This window comes from Ambystoma mexicanum, chromosome 3p (genome assembly GCF_040938575.1).
Source record: "Ambystoma mexicanum isolate Mex_15411 chromosome 3p, UKY_AmexF1_1, whole genome shotgun sequence".
Taxonomy (NCBI): domain Eukaryota; kingdom Metazoa; phylum Chordata; class Amphibia; order Caudata; family Ambystomatidae; genus Ambystoma; species Ambystoma mexicanum.
Window position 1 is genome coordinate 13,126,250 of NC_090925.1, and position 16,366 is coordinate 13,142,615.

At 45.3% G+C, this 16,366-nt stretch overlaps 1 long non-coding RNA gene across 1 annotated transcript in view; it reads left to right on the top strand.

Moving 5' to 3' along the window:
- Positions 1–16,366, top strand: part of LOC138579455 (uncharacterized) — a 200,792-nt gene that overhangs the window by 81,130 nt on the left and 103,296 nt on the right. The window lies entirely within an intron of this gene.

The following is a 16,366-nucleotide window of genomic DNA, read 5'->3' on the forward strand; positions in this document are numbered from 1 at the left end:
CTCCTGGCCAAACCTGAGAAATGGCTCTTTCACGTTACTTCTGTTCATTACCTGGTGTTTGTCCTTAGTCCAGAAGAGATTGGTATGGATCACTCGAAGGTAAAGGCCATACTGTCCTGGCCGAGCCCCACTTCCGTGAAACAGGTTCAATCCTTCCTGGGACTTGCCAACTTCTACCGGAAATTCATACCCACCTTTTCTGAAATTGTACAACCGATCACCACTCTCTTGAAAAAAGACACTCCCTTCCTCTGGTCTACATCTCAAGACAAGGCCTTCCAATGCCTAAAAACAGAATTCACTCAAGCCTCCATCCTAGCTCAGCCCGATATGAATCGGCCATTTCTAGTAGAAACGGATGCCTCTAACTACGCCATAGGAGCAGTCTTAAAATAAGAGTTTGATGACAAATTGGAACACCCCTTCGCTTATCTATCACGAACTCTGACCCCCAGTAAGACACAATATTCCGTCTTGGAAAAAGAGCTATTAGCCATCCGCCAAGCCTTCACAGAATGGCGACATCTCCTCCTGGGAACTAGACATCTGGTCCAGGTTCGTACGGACCATTGAAATCTTCAAGTTCTACAGTCCTTGGAATGTAGGAATAGTTGTCAAGCCTGTTGGGCCTTCTTCTTTGCCCAGTACCAGTTCCGTATTAGCCATGTTCCCGGAACACAAAATATAATCGCTGACGCCTTGTCTCGAAGCCCGGATTACGAAACTACTGAAGACCGGGCCTATCCCAAGATGTTTCCTCACACTATCTTTGTAGCCCAAGCAGTCAGCCTTTTGGAAGAAGTGCGGATGCAAACCCAATCCTCAGAGTTCTGGAAGGACCTTAAAAACAAAGATCAATGGAATCTGAGATCCAAGGACTGATATTTGTTCAAGGATAACGCCCTGGTCATTCCCACACAAAAACTACAACAAAGGATAATAAATCTCTGCCACGACACCCCTCACTCCGGACATCATGGTATTACCAATACTCTCCGCATTATACAAAGACTATTTTGGTGGCCAAAAATGAAGTCGGACGTTCGGCTGTACGTCCAAGCCTGCTCTATATGCAGCCAAAACAAGCACGATAGCAAGAGACCGGCGGGCCTACTATTGCAACCTCCAGTTCCGACAAGACCATGGGAAGTCATTGCTACAGACTTCATTGTGGAATTACCACCTTCCAGGGGCTTTACGACCATCATGGTCACCATCGACTTGTTCACTCATATGACTCATTTTACGCCTCTGTATAAACTACCATCCTCCTCAGAACTTGCTGGAATCTTTCTGGAACACATTTTACGTCTTCATGGACTTCCTTCCAAGATTATATTGGACCGAGGACCTCAATACGTCTCACAATTCTGGAAACATCTGTGTCGTATTTTAGGGATCCAACGTGCTCATTCCTCAGGTTATCACCCACAAACCAACGGAGCCACGGAACGTGGAAATCAGACCCTAGAGCAATATCTTCGTTGTTTAGCCACCAAGGTTTAGGATGACTGGTCTCTCCTTATGCCTTTGGCCGAGTTTGCCTACAACAATGCCGATTACTCAGCCGTCAAGGTCAGCCCTTTCTATTGCAGTCAAGGATTTCACCCGTCCGTTTTACCTTCTGTTCTTCCACATCCCACACCAGTACCTACTCTCGACTCATGGAATGGGACTCTCATCAACATACACAAGGAAGCCAAGGAACAATTGGAAAAGGCCCAGACACGCACTAAGCGTTATGCGGACTCCAAAAGAAGACCAGCGCCTTCTTATTCCGTTGGTGATCAAGTCTGGTTGTCCTAGAACCTATTACCACGACATCTACGGCCAAACAAATTAGCCCCCCGGTACTATGGACCATTTTCCATAAAGGAAATCATCAATCCTGTCTCATTCCGGCTCAAGCTACCAGACTCCTGGAAGAGAATACACCCAGTCTTTCACACTTCTCTATTGAAACCCTACATCCGATCCACCTGGAAAACCTGCAGACCCAGTCCTGTGATTGTGGACAATCAACTGGAATATGAAGTGTTCAGAATATGCAATTCCAGGTATAAACGGGGTCGACTTCAATACCTGGTTGAATGGAAAGGATATCCTCCTAGCGAGAGAACCTGGGAACCAGTTTCTAACCTAAATAACCCTCGATTGCTTAGAAGATTCCATCTCATACACCCGGGCAAACCTGGTGGAACTTGCCCTTTCTGGACTTCCTGGACCTTATCGCGACGGGGCTTGTATTCCTTGTTACTCTCAACATGGCCGTGCCAAGTGACTTGCCTCGCACCAGCCTTTACGTCGGACACGGCATGTTCTATAAATTGGCCACGGCCCCGCGCGTCTCAACGCTATCACTGGCTAGTGACTAGATGTGTGTGTGCTGTTCGGCGAATCCACTATTCCTAGTTCCTGGTCCCTTCTTCTTCCCTTCCACCTTTCCCCTCTAAATCTGCTCCTGGAATCCTCAAACCTAAACCTAACGACTGCTACTTCCTTCCTGGACATCCTGTGACTGCGACCTTCCTGGAACTCTGAACGCGTGCTGGAGTCGGACGAGACTCGTGCGAGCCTGTATAAGACCCGATCCGCCCGCAAGAGGAATCCTCCCGCGGAACAGAGCAAGAAGCGATCCCAGGTGAGATGGGGGGAGATTTACGACATTAGGCACAATTTTAACCCTGGCATTGAGCTTAAAAAGCAAGGTATCCACATAAATGTAGTCTATTGTCGATGTCAGGTCTGTTGCCCAATCTTGACTGGCGCAGAGGCAGCATGAACTCCAACCTTCCTGTTGGGTCTTGGTACCTGGATTCTGCAAGTCTCGGGAGGATGACTCAGGGGCAACGTGCATGCCTTGAAAGCATGAAAGCAAGATGACACAGAGCACCACAGGTTCGATCCCCAGGTCCACGCTTACAAACCTCTGGGTATTAAGCGTGTTATAAGAAACCTATCATATCATAACCACAGGCCACTGCAACCCTCTGGGGAAAGAGGGTTAGGGTCCGATGGTTGGTTGGGTTTAGGAAGAAGTATTGGATGGGAAGAGGTGTTCAGGGTAACATGCTCCTCGGCTCCTGTTGCTGTTCTCTGGTGCGTTGAGGTCTGACTCTGCCCTTTCACACTTGCATGCCTCACTCCCACCTATTAGCCCAGAAACAGATAGAGGCCTTTACCTGGAGCCTCATAACCAGATGCACTGCAAAGGGGCTGCTGCCCGTGAGATGCGCAGTACTGCGCTGAGCTCTTACTTGTAGCCCAACCAGAACATTTGATGTCACCATACACCCTGTATTAGCAACATACAGGCTTGCCTGGCACCCTCACTGTGATAACAGACTTCTGTGCTTACTCGCTTCTTGAAACATGGATTACAGTAACATGATTACATTGAGGTAGGACACAGGCCTCGTAGCAAAGGGTTAACATGATTACATTGGCAGAAATAACATTGAAAAGCACTTAGCTGCAGATTTCCCTGGAGCGAGTTTGTGCTGGGCTGGTAATGTTCGTTGTGTTCTTTTAGCACCGCTGGAAAATAGCAATGGAATTGTGAGTGTGCGCAGCAGAAGCAAGTGGTACTGTCACTCTAACAATATGAAATGCGCTATGACAAACAGCGGTCACACGGCCATGAGTTCTGTGACCATTTTGCTCTGGGTTGCTTCACCAAGAGCCTACTGTTTATTGCGTTTTCAGCGCTTCGTTCAACGTGCTGCCAAAACCCTTAGCATGCAGTGCGGGTTTCATGCGGTTTAGTTCAGAACACTCTACGATCTCTGTTTCATGAAAAACATGCACACAGAGTTGGCGGTTAGTCTGCTATCACACTTGGGCCAACTCGTTTGTCTCCACTTATCTGCTTTGATGAGCGGGGCCTGTGTATTATCAGGCGAGTGAACGCCCCGCTGAGGTTTGCCTGCCGGAACTCCTCGGGACACATCTTCTCCCTCCGAGTGCCTGAATTGCGAGCAGATCCTCGCAGGCTGGAATCCTCTCTGCTGGAAGGTGCGTGCATGCACGGCCTGCTGCGAAGTGTAGTTTTAGGGCATTCCTTCGTACCAGAGCCTTTTGCCTGCAACAAGGATGATAGATCCTTCTAGAATACCTGACTGTGGGTTTGTAACAATGTACTACCACAGCATTTCCATGACTGATAGTGCCAGCAGTCTGCCTGACCCTGACAGTCGACGAGCTAGCACCTCGTTGCCAAGTAGGGTTAGAGGGCTTTACTTCATCAAGTTCTCCATTTAGACACACAAGACCTATAGACTCCAACGTAAGATTACACATTTGAACCCACTTTAGCTTATCCCCTCCTCTACTCCCACATGGCATTTCCTCACCCAGATCAAAGTAGGGGTCATCATGTGTAGTTCTACAATCTGAGTTAAGATCTCCTGCCAAGATCATTCTGCCATTTGGGGAGGCACAATGCCAGTTTCGTTCTAATATTGTATTAATTTCAAGGAATACCTTCAAATCAGCCATTCCATTATGCCAGTACAGATTAATTAGGAGGATTTCAACTAATCCAAACAAAGAGGAGGCCTTAACTTTAAGAATACGTAATGGGAGGTTTGTAACTACTTTGCCCAATAGACCTAGAGTACCCTTAATCGATGTCATAAGACCCACTGACGGTCTACCTTCCTTATTCTGTTTAGCAAATTGAGAGCAGACCTCATAGCTGTCTATAGAAAGGTTAGCTAAATGCCACGTCTCTTGTAAAAAGATAATGTTATTTTCTTTCAGCTTGTCAATGGTGGCAGGGTTTGTAAGTAAATGTGAATGCCCCATAGTGTTCCATGACAAAAGCTTCAGGGCGACATCTTCTTTATTTTCTAGGTCTATAACACTTGATTTTATTGAAATAGATGGTTCATTTCCACAGGGCAGAGTTTATTTGGGCCCAATCTTGAATCTCTTTATTATTTCCTCTGAAGTGTTGCCCCCCTTGCCACAGATTAAGGCTATCTGGATGATAAACAACCTTTAAGTTCCTATTATAATTAAAATCACAGTTGGAGATATCGGTTCCTCACAATGTCTTGGTTCCTCTTCCACAAGTTTAATTTCAAACCCCAGCATGCACAGTGTTTCCACTTCGCCCATAACTAAGTTCTTAACCAACTGGCATTACAAATCTCCAAGCAATCTCTATCTGGAAATTGGATCCTATCCAGATCACATGTGGAAAGAAGCCCCAGATTCGGTATTTCTGAAAATATTTTCTATGCATTTCCCTGATTAAGACAGATAGGAATACTTTGTCCCCAAAGGCTCTTCATTTGTATAATTCTAGAGTTGAAGATTTCACTTCTAGGGTTTTCAGCAGGATCTTATAATATCCTTGCGCCACTATAGTTAGAATCCTTCCCAGATTCGGTTTGTACCTCGAATCCCTTAGCACCCCTAAGGATACTCTCTATGCCCAATCTTCCCAAACCCATAGGTCTTCTCTCTTTGGTTATAAATGAATTTTTTTGACGAACATCTGGGCCTTGCTTTTGTGTAGGTTTTGGAACATACATCCCCCCAGAAATATTGCCTGGGCAGCAGAATCACCAGGGGCCTCAATGTACCCCTTAGAAGAATCGACTGCTAGGAGTGGCTGTAGATTTTCAAACCGTCTCCTTGCTAGTTAAATATCAATTAATGTCAAAGCCTTATCCACAAGAATGGATTGATTACTAAGTACTGGTTTCTTTACTATAATAGTAGAAGTCCCAGCTAGATCAGATAGGTTTCTATTTAGTTCTGGAACTAATCTTTGATTCCCGCTTATTATACTTCTCACCGCGACTGGTTTATTATGGGCAACTATTCTAATTTCATCCAAATTGGCAATGTTACCAGTATTTTTAGCTTTGTTCGGTATCGTGGCTAGATTCTCCATCTGATCAATCTGAATACCCATATTTACCCTAGTAGGATCTGATCTGCTCTTGATTCTTAGTTTCTCACAGTGCGTAGAATCCCCTCCATCCATTGTTCGTCCATTATCTTCGATATGGTTAGTTTCCTCAAAATATACTATCCTCCCTCAGTCTTGGATTATCAGCTCTTTCTTCTTGGGCCGGTATCGTTCTTTTCTCAAAGCAATTCCCCTTACTTCCTTTTTTCAACAGAGGCTCCGGGATATTAAGATTCCAGAGAGGTTTTTGTGACATTAAGTTTTGCTTTTTGGTATTTCTTTCATTTTTAGGTTTCTTGGCCTTAGGGGCCCTACTTTTAAACCTAGGTGCTACACCTTTATTGAGCTTCTGATCTTTAGTTAAGTCTATAATAGAACACCCCTGGTCGGCATCCACCTGCCCAGGTGGTGGGTTAGTCCTCCTGTCTTGCACTAGTTCTTTCTTAGGTCTTTGCTTAAATCTATAATAGGACATCTGTGATGAATTACTTGCTCCAATGGTAAAATACCCATCGGTAGTCTCGGGCAAACCTCCTCCACCGGAGCCTCCATTGAGGTTTTCACTTCAGGTATCACAATGTCCCCCACCTGATGCGGATCCACCCTTAAACCCACTTGGGTCAGTATTTCAGAGCTAAAATTGGATTGTTTCCCAGGGACCAGAGGGGGCTTCTCTGAATCCTTACAATGCTTATAATGCAAACCCAACCCACATGGTTTTTCAATACCCTCCAATTTATTATAAATTTCAACCAGAAGTTCCAAATGAGATCTGACTTCTACCCATATATTGTCATAAAGAGTTACAAATGAGCTAAGGGCCATATTTAAACTAGAGACTGTAGGTTGTGCAAGTCTAATTCTAGTGTCTACCTCTCGTAAAATGTATAGTGCATGGGGAGATCTTCTGACGGTTCTTCCGGAACTTCTGGCAACAGGCCTTTCTCTTAACCAATTTAGCTTTTTTCTGTGTATTTGTCAACAAAATTAGTTAGCTTGGAGGGGAACCCGATGCGCGACGCATCACAAGTCTGTTGTATCACGCTATTAACGCACCCATCTGGGTGATCCTTTACATTATCCTCCACTGCAAGGTTGGCAAATTCAATGATACTTAAATCGTTGATAGTATTGTCTTCTACATCATTGTCTTCCAGCTTTCTGGCTACCTCTGCCATTGCTGAATGATCGAATTTGGCAATCCCTCTAATCAGTACAACTGATTTAATTTCCATACTGGTACAAGTGTGTTTCTCAATATAATTCTTAATTTGCACACCTGCAATAGGTTGGCCTGGTGTAGCTTTAGGTTATGTTTTGCCTGTTTTTTTTACTGAGAAAGCTAGCCTTTAAGTTTGAAGAAGACTCGATCTTACCTGGAGTACCTCCTCCAGTTAGCCCCAGAAAACGGCGATTAAGCAGTGTGGATCGCTTCCATTCTTTATGGTGAGTGTTCAGCTTCGGGGTAATAAATCCTCATTCCCTTGTAGGGACTCATCAACGGGCACACCAGTCTTAAGGATTAACTCTCTGTGGGGGCAAATATCCTGGTTCTCTTGATGAAGGTCAGTGACAATATTAGCCTCTTTTTGTGCATAGACTTCAACCTGTTTAGACACCTCCTCCCCCAAGTTATATTCCAGAGCAGCCACCAATCTCTCTTCCTGTATTTCAATAGAGACTCCCCTCTCTACATCAGATGTATCACCATTAGTAGCAGGACCATCCACCTTACAAATTCCCTCTTGTACCTGCTCAACAAAAAACTCCCCTAGATGGAAAACAGGGGCATGGTCAACCATATAATTGTCTCGGGAGGATAGCTCAGCAACAACGTGCTCGCCTTGGAAGCAGGACGACACGGAGCAACACAGTTTTGATCCCCGGGTCTGCGCTTAGAAACCTCTAGGTATTAAGCGCGTTATAAATAACCAATCATATCATATCATATCCTCCACATTATGAATTAAGACTATAGCTAAGCCATTTCCCCGTTTAAGGGGATAAACGTTAACTACTTCCTTGGGAGAGGAATTCTCATTGAGTTGGGTTTCGGCCTCAGATAAAGGGGCCGTAATGGCCAAAACCTTATCTCCCACCTTTGTCTTCCCTTGTAGCCTCATCTCATTCACAGTTATGGTTTTAACAGTTTCCGCGATAGATTCCCCGGAATCGTCAGCTATTAATTGGCTTCTAAGTCCTTTTCACGGCATAGTAAATCACTAAGTAGACAGAGAGAGGACGCAAAATAGCGGGATCGTCCAAACAGATGGTTGAGGTATAGGTTAAAATAATCCCTCAAAGGAGTAAAATAAAAGGGTAAATCACAATCAATTCACTAGGGGGGGGCAAATCCAGCACACCCCACAGAGATCACAAGAATCAGTTCTTAGTAAAACACTCTAAGCTAAAATGGTACTATACAATAAAATATATATTTTTTTAAAAATCCAACTGTAGGCACTACCAGAGAAAAAAAATAAGAGACGGAAGACTAGAGCACACCCTTTTCTAAACTGTAAACAATCCCTATTTCTTAAAACTACAGTTCATTGGAATTCATGTAAGCATAGATTTAGAATCCGAAAATACAGATACACAGGTTTAAAATTCTATCCAATTTCATTCACAATTCCTTCACAGTTTAAAAGCTCATATAAAATCGACAGTAATCACAAAGGTTCGAATTTCACGTTTTCCAAGTGTTAACAATTACCCAGAAAAGTGCAGAGTATACTAAGCAGCCAAAGAAATAAATACAATTTATTAAAATATATGCCCCAAAAGAAGGGACAGTTGAGTGAGTATACGATGAGGAGCTCAGTCGTCGTATTCCGCAGGCTCTTCTGCGACCTCCAAATAGATGTTTTATATTGTAATTTCCAATATAAGTGCAGCTTGGGAGAGCTCAAAGTCTGTGGCCCGCAGTTACTCCTCCAAACACAGTCTTCAGAGTAGTTTATAGATGGAGGACAGAAAAGCAAAATGTAGATTCCAAATAAAGGAGCCTCAATGAAAATGACCAAGAAGCGCAAATACTGAGGTCCACAGTTGCTCCCCCAGGCTCATAAGGTATCCATTGTATGAGTAGATTAGAAATTCCCCAGACAGCAAAGAGGAGGACCTGACACAGGACTAGGCACGGGAAGCTCAAAGGCCAAAAAGCCCACAGTTGCTTCCCAATCGGCGCCCTTCGGCACCTCTAAAAATCAGCTGTTAGATTTATGCCAATTTATTCCGCGGAAAGAATCATGCAATATTAACAGTACAAGTAAATAAATAGGCTCCAAGTCAGTATGGCATAGACGGCAGTATGTGTCCACGTGCTATTATATAACCGTTAGATTGAGATTTGAAAAAAATAGATAGACGGTCAGTGCGGCACATTAACTCCTCCCAGAGAAAACCAGCTCCTCACCGTGAACAGACCACAGGCTGCAGGCCGCAGCCACCAGATACCAGACACACTACTCCACACACCGCTCCGTGCTGGTGTTGGAGATTTATGGGTTTGCTTCTTTTGGGTCCGCCTCAGAGCCTGCAGAGGACAGCCTAAAAAGATTTCCAATAGTGCACCAGAAGCAACAAAAGCGCTGCAAAGTTATATTTTGAAGTTGGTTTCCAGGTGCTATGGGGTTTCAGTTAAACATTTGTAATGGACGTTAGATGATTATGCATGTAAGGTTCTTTGAAAATGTTGCATTATATCGATGTGTTCATTACCAGCTAATTAGAATATCTGTCTAGGTATAGGGCTCCTGTTTCACACATATGAGTGGGAATGTTGGTTGTAGGAGCTTTTAAGAACTTTCCTGAAAGAGCAGAAGGTGTCTACAGAGGTAGCTTCAGATTTTTGTGAATAGAACAGAAAGTAGTGTGTCATCAGTCTACGATTCTAGTTTTGTAGGACTTGAGTGACTGGTAAATGGCTGATTAGAAGTGTCGGGAAGGGCGAGGAGATAAATCAATTCCTGAATTATTGGGGGCCCTGCCTGTGAAGCATTTCACTGCTACGCTCAGCACTTTAAACCTCATTGTGGTTCTGACAGGCATCCATTGAAATGCTCAGGAAGGGCTGCTACTTTGTCTTGTTTATTTGGCCAACTAGCAGCACTGCCTGCTGTGTTCTGTACCGTTTGCAGTCTTTCAAACTGGTACTGGGACACCTCCATTCTATCATTGGTGTAATACACTACTGTATTCAGCAGGCAGAGTACTGCAGAAAGCAAGTCACGACTGACATTGGGGAGGACACATTTTAGCAGACTTACCAGGAAGTAAGCTTTTTTTGCATGTCACTGATCTGGCAGTCCAACAATAGACCACTTCTCTGGTGTATGCATAGGTTCACTGGCGTTGTCTATGCCATGAGATGGTCTAAGAAGCTGCTGGTATGGGAAAGGAGTTTTGTGTATTTCAGCAGGGCCAGTGGACACAGCATCTTGACCAGTGCACTCCTTAGTCTCAAGCAGCCAATCGCTCAGCCGTCTAGTGTACGGTGGGCATGTGGGTGAGCATAAGGTTCTCTAGTTGAGAAACCAGAATGTTGGACAATCACGCCTATCTGTGTCTTGGTAACCAGTGAGAGTGGCTGAATCTAAGGAGGGTTCTAAAAAGCAGCCAGGCTATATGGGAGGATCTAATTTGGACCAGCACAGCCTGCGGGCAGGGAAGATTTAACCATTGTGGCAACAAGACTGACCTCTCAATCCTTGGGCAAAAATAAAGTGATGGTATCAACAGGTAGGACAAAGGCCTAGGTTTAAGATGATGACTTTTTTTGATGAAACAGTTTAATTCTTGGAGGCATCTTAAAGTCTTTCAGTTATTCAAGTTTTTCAGGTTAAGTCGTTAAGTCGATACGCCAAATATTATTTCACAATTTCCTATATTTGGGTAGAAAGCTATAATTATATTCATCTGCTGGCATTAAACGTGGAGTGCAAGGTGACTGACTATTCTGCAGCCATCATTTCTGACTGCCCTTCAACTCGTGCTTTGAGGGTTCACACATCTGCGTTGCACTGCTGGTTGAGTCTGCATTGCTACATGCACTAGATTCCATATGCCTTGACCCGTACTGCTGCATACAGTGCATACCTTCAACATATAATTTAACTGAGGCATGTAGGACTTTCAGTCAATGTTTTAAAACCTTGTAGCTTGGTGTTTGCTCCTCTAGCAAGTAGTTACTTTATCTGTTTACATATGAATAACCTTTCTTACCTTCCGTTACAGTGAATAAGTAATAGGATAATGTGACAAGGTCAATGGCTTGATGTTCTTACACGAGGCCTGAGGATCACTGGGGGCCGGGATAGCCACCGCTTTCTGATGCAACCCATGTAGGTCTTCTATGGAGGATCCCTCAGATCACCCCCAGTTCTTCCTTGGTGGTGTCTAGGATCATACAGTGCCTAGAATGGTAAAAGTAACTGGGCGATGGATCGACAAGGGTGATGTATGTTTCATTGAGCAGAAGAAGGGTGTCCATATGGACCCCAGAATACCACCAGATTTCCTGCTATATAACAGCAAGGGTATCACATAAAAAAACTGTTGTTTTACATCTAGAACATTAGGAAATATTTTTTCATTGTCTGCGAGGCCTGGTAACAGGTCCATTCATGGAGCGAGAGTGAAGAGTTGGCGCACACCAGTGCACCAGCTCTGCTGTGGATTCTGGACTGGAGCTGAATAGAAATCACACACAGCAAAGGCTTGCGCTCTGCTCCTCCAGCATAGGGAAAAGAGACTGTCAGGGACACAGACAAGTTGAAGCGTTTGCTCTGTATACTCCCATGTTAACAGCACAGAAGGCCTCCAGAACACCCCAACTCCCAAAGACACATCAAGCGCTTTTATTACAAACATTGAAAAGGGCTTGCCAATGGTTGTCTCGCTCTCTCTCTCTCCCCCTCTTCCTCTCTCCTCTCTTCTCTCTCTCTGTCCCTCTCATCTTTTCTTCCTCCCGCTCTCCTTCATCTCTCACTTTTCCCATGTGCCCTTCCGATATTCTCCTTCTCTCCTTGCTATTTCATCTCTTTACTTTCCACTCTACTATTGCTCTCCTCGCCACAACTACTACTCTCCCCTCTCCACACCACTACTGTCCCCTCTTGCATACTACTCTCCTCCCCTGACTACTACTCTCCCCTATTAGCCTTACTCACACCCAAGTACCACTTTATCCTGCCAACCAGTACCTCGCCTTGTACACTCCTTCAGCAATCCTTCTTCATGCTCCTCTGCACTGTCTGTCCTTCCTTGACCTCACCCGACAAACCCACTCCTTCCTGTTTCCTGTACTCATTTTTATTCACCCTCCTGCCTCTCAATTAGGTCCCACTCTCACCTGGTTCCAGAACTCCTGTCTTTCCTTTCTCCAGGGGAGGTTTTGAAAGATGTGTGTCCCCTTGTGCTTCGAAATGGCAACCCACTTAAATTATCATTAAAGTCCCAGTTTGTATCAGGGTCAATGGAGCGTCTGCTGTGCTGTCTGATATTCAACCGTTCCATGTTTGTGGGGAAGGTAAGGATAGCGCTGTAGCTCATGTCTGGTTGAGAGTCTGGGACGGTGGTTTGATATGCGGACCGCTGATCAATCCTTGTGAATGTCACAGTACTTCTCGCGTGGAGTGTTGAAATTGCAGATCTTATGTGCGAATTGCTCTGCTATTCTGTAGTTACTCACTGCTTCTTTCCTGGTTGGGTGCTTACTCGCTCCTCCACCACCAGGCCTTCTAGGGGTTGTAGTCCTATGGGACAAACTGGGAGAAACGGGCCAGCATTGTGCAATACAGGTGTGGGCTAGAAAATGTGTTACCTATTTCTGTTATGCAGGCACAGACAGAAGGGACAGAGACTGGGGCCCTCCCAACTCTCACACCCACCTTTGGGATAGGACTGTCTCTAGTGAAAACCCAGGTAGGCATCCCACCCCAAGTGGAGAGGTGCCCCGATCCACTCTTGACAGAGTCTGGACCCTGACCCCCATGGTGGCGTGACAAAGCCCCTAGGTGTAGGCTGGATAGTGAGACTTTGAGGGACGGGTGTCACCACCTAGTCTGCTGCATCCACTGGAGGAGGTAGACTGAGGATCACGCAGGCTCCTCCGTCCATCACCAGCCTTTGTAGTGTCAGACGTACCCCTAGGCAGACTCGCGCAAGGTCTTGAAAGGGGAGAGGCCTTATAATGTGGGACACCTGGGAGCGACTGAAGCAGCCCAGGGGTTTGATAGATATATACTATCCCATGTCTGTTGAAGGACAAGTGACCCCAGAAGGGAGAGACTCTTCTAGGGCAGAGGAATCTGCAAGTTACCCCTTTCTAGGGAAGGCAACCTAATCCCCATAGCAGTTTCAGCAGGCTAAATGTGATAACCAGATCTGCTACCATACATTATCATTTGCTCAGGACTAAGGAACCGTTTCAAGTTTCCCTAAATAACAAAAGTCCCTTTTCCTACAATGGCATTAGGAGGGCTTTAGCCCAGCGACTGCTATTACCAGCTGTCCTAGTAACCGGGGAGAGACAGACCTGCATGGATGACTTTGTCGGAGGAATCATTGTGGCAGGGCCCACTTATGGGATGTTGACTGTGGGTTCCTAAGCAAGATAGAATTGCTCATTATTGGTTCTTTGAGGGCCCCAGTAGCCTTACTTTCATTCTACCCCAAGCACTTGGCATATTTATTTGGGAGAATAAACCAGTTTTAATTATCTCTTCTTGGCTACAAGTTGACTGTTGATCTGTTGGCCGTGGCTGAGTATTTATAAATATGGGTAGTGGAGGCCAGGGCAAGCACCAATTAGCACTAAAAGCACAAATCCTTCAGGAGACTACTAGCTCTGACCAGTGAATGAGGGTGGAGGCAACACCATTTAGTCAGGGCCATTCCTGAAACATGAAGATAATTGATAAACAGACCTGCAAATCAGAGCCTCCCTTTTTTCAATCGCTCTCCGTGCTTGTATACAAGGATACAGACGGTGCCTGCTTGTGTGGGTAGTACGTCAGTGTTCCTGGGAGAGAGTGGTACTGTAATGAGGAGAGCTAGACATAGAGAGGTGGCTGAGTAGAGAGTGTGTTTTCCAAGCCAAGAAGGCCATGTTGTGCTAGTGAGGTAAGAATGAGGACACTCATTAGATTTTAATGTATGTTGACCAAGTCAAGAGGGCCAAACAGAGATAGGGAGTGGGAAGGTGAGTTGCTAAGCCAGTGGGAGCAAAGCTTTGGAGAAGCCTGGTTGAGAGTGCAGGTTAGTTATGCCTTGGGAGTATGGCTGATAGGCTGCACTCGAAGATCCCTGAAGTACTGGAAGTAACGATAACTCTGCACTATACTGTAGACCCTGGTGGAAGTTGCAATGCCACCATTGCAAATACAGACATCTTTCTGATACTCTAAAATTGATGTGGGGGGAGTAAATCCTACCTGTAAGCCCCAGTAGGGGGAAAATACTTATGTGACAATGCCAGTAGACTGCCCTTGTCAAGCAGGCGAAGGAACTCCGCTTAGCCAGGCGTAGTAAGCCTTCAAGGGAGAGATCCCGAGCCAGTCCTACCCCTGAGGGGGATGGTGGCAGTGGAGAGGGCCAAGATTCCTCTTCCTCCTCCCCCTTGTGCCAGCATGGTTATGTGCAGACTGCCTTTTTTTCAGGCCATACCCCCTTGAAAAGATGCTTGCCAGTGTTTTTTTTTAATCAGAGATTCACTATCAACGCAGGAAAACACAAGAAGCATTGACGGAAGAGCCTCTGTCAAGCGCCCCACATCAGCAGCAGTGCACTTACAACCTGACCGCCAACCAGCAGTTCAACAATTTTCCACAAGGTCCATCCTACAGAGAAAAAACAATGTAGAGAGAGGGGAGAACAAAACCACAACACCTGCATGCAGTGGCAGGAAGAGCCGCCCTGGTCTGCCTGGTGATAGTGGTGGGCAGATACATCCACCACTGACTATTCTAGACCACAAAAGACTTGTGAGGGAACCAAAAACTCCCACGCACTGGAAATCCTTACTGGAGTCCTCTAACACAGACAGAGACACTGGCCATCCCGGGGCACCATGGCTGTTCTGGTGGCGGACCTGTGACGCATAACCCACTAGTGTCATATCACTGCCCCCGTGTGGGAAAGACGGGCTGGATTCGCCAGGGAAAGATAACCGAATCACAGGAGGGAGGAAGGCATATAAGGGAACAACAGAAAGCAGTAAGTGAGATATCCAGGTGAGTTCAGAGAAGTAGATGAAACGACCAAGAGACCAGCAGGCGGGAGGAAGGAACAGCCAGATGTGAAGGCGATTTGTGTAGAAGGTGAGTTATTGGCTAGTGATTGAATGTGGTAATGCTGTGTGACTTTGTGTGGGGTGTCTAGTTAGAAAGATTAGTGTAAGTGATTATGTAATGCATAGTACGGAGTATAAAAAGAGGATGTTTGAGTAATAGTGTGGAGGAGGGAGTAGTGGTGTGGAGAAAGGAGTAGTAGTTCGGAGGAGGGAGCAGTAGAGTAGCGGAAGGGGGAGGTTAAAATGAGAACTAGAAGGAGTGAGAGACATCAGACTGATAGAAAATTGGAGGGAGGCAAAGTGGATAAGAAGAAAGAGTAGGGAAGAGATGGGTGAGAATGAGCCTGCTAGATGAGGACTGAATTCAGCAGGGTATTTCTGAGGCTCAATTCTCTAATCTCAGTAGAACACTAACCACTGGCTAGAGTAAGTAAAGTTAGGAATTCCCGGACACTTACCAGCTTGGGTTACTGAGAACCCCTCAGTGCGAGAGGGGTCCAGTAGTGGTCTTTCCCAGGTAGGTACTGTGGCAGAAAGAAAAATGTAGGCTATAAAATGTTGAGTTTGGATCTGCCATGAAGAGATGTGCTGCAGTTTTCAGAATAAAACCAACAATAATGCTGCTATATTAGTGTAGGCCAGACCAATATAACTCGGCACTGCTCTGGTTGCTCTTGAAACACCCAATGGACATGCGAAAAATTACTTTTTGTTTAGTATTTTGGATACATCAGGTCCATGGAGTCAAGAGACTTTTTGGTAGAAAAGAGACGTAACAACCGAAGGCCCCGATTGCTGAGAGCGGAACTGTTGGCTCGTGCTGGAAAAGCTTGAGTGTCTGCTGTCCTACGCTACAAAATCATACCTTATCCTGTGCTGAAAACGTCAGGAAGGGAGATCCCAACTGCCGCATCCTGACTTAATATTTGTGAACACTACCTTCTTTCTTAAGAACATTATCCCACACTTCTTTTTGTATTTAGCATAAGGATAGGCAATCGTTTTTTTTAGTGTAGGTGCTTATATTTTAACAAGACACCACTCAGATTTCCTTATTACTGTTTGGTCGAAGCTTGCTCCCATCTTAGATTTAAGTTTAGACTAGTTTTCCAACCTACCTTTACAGTTTAATAACCGCCTTGAACTGT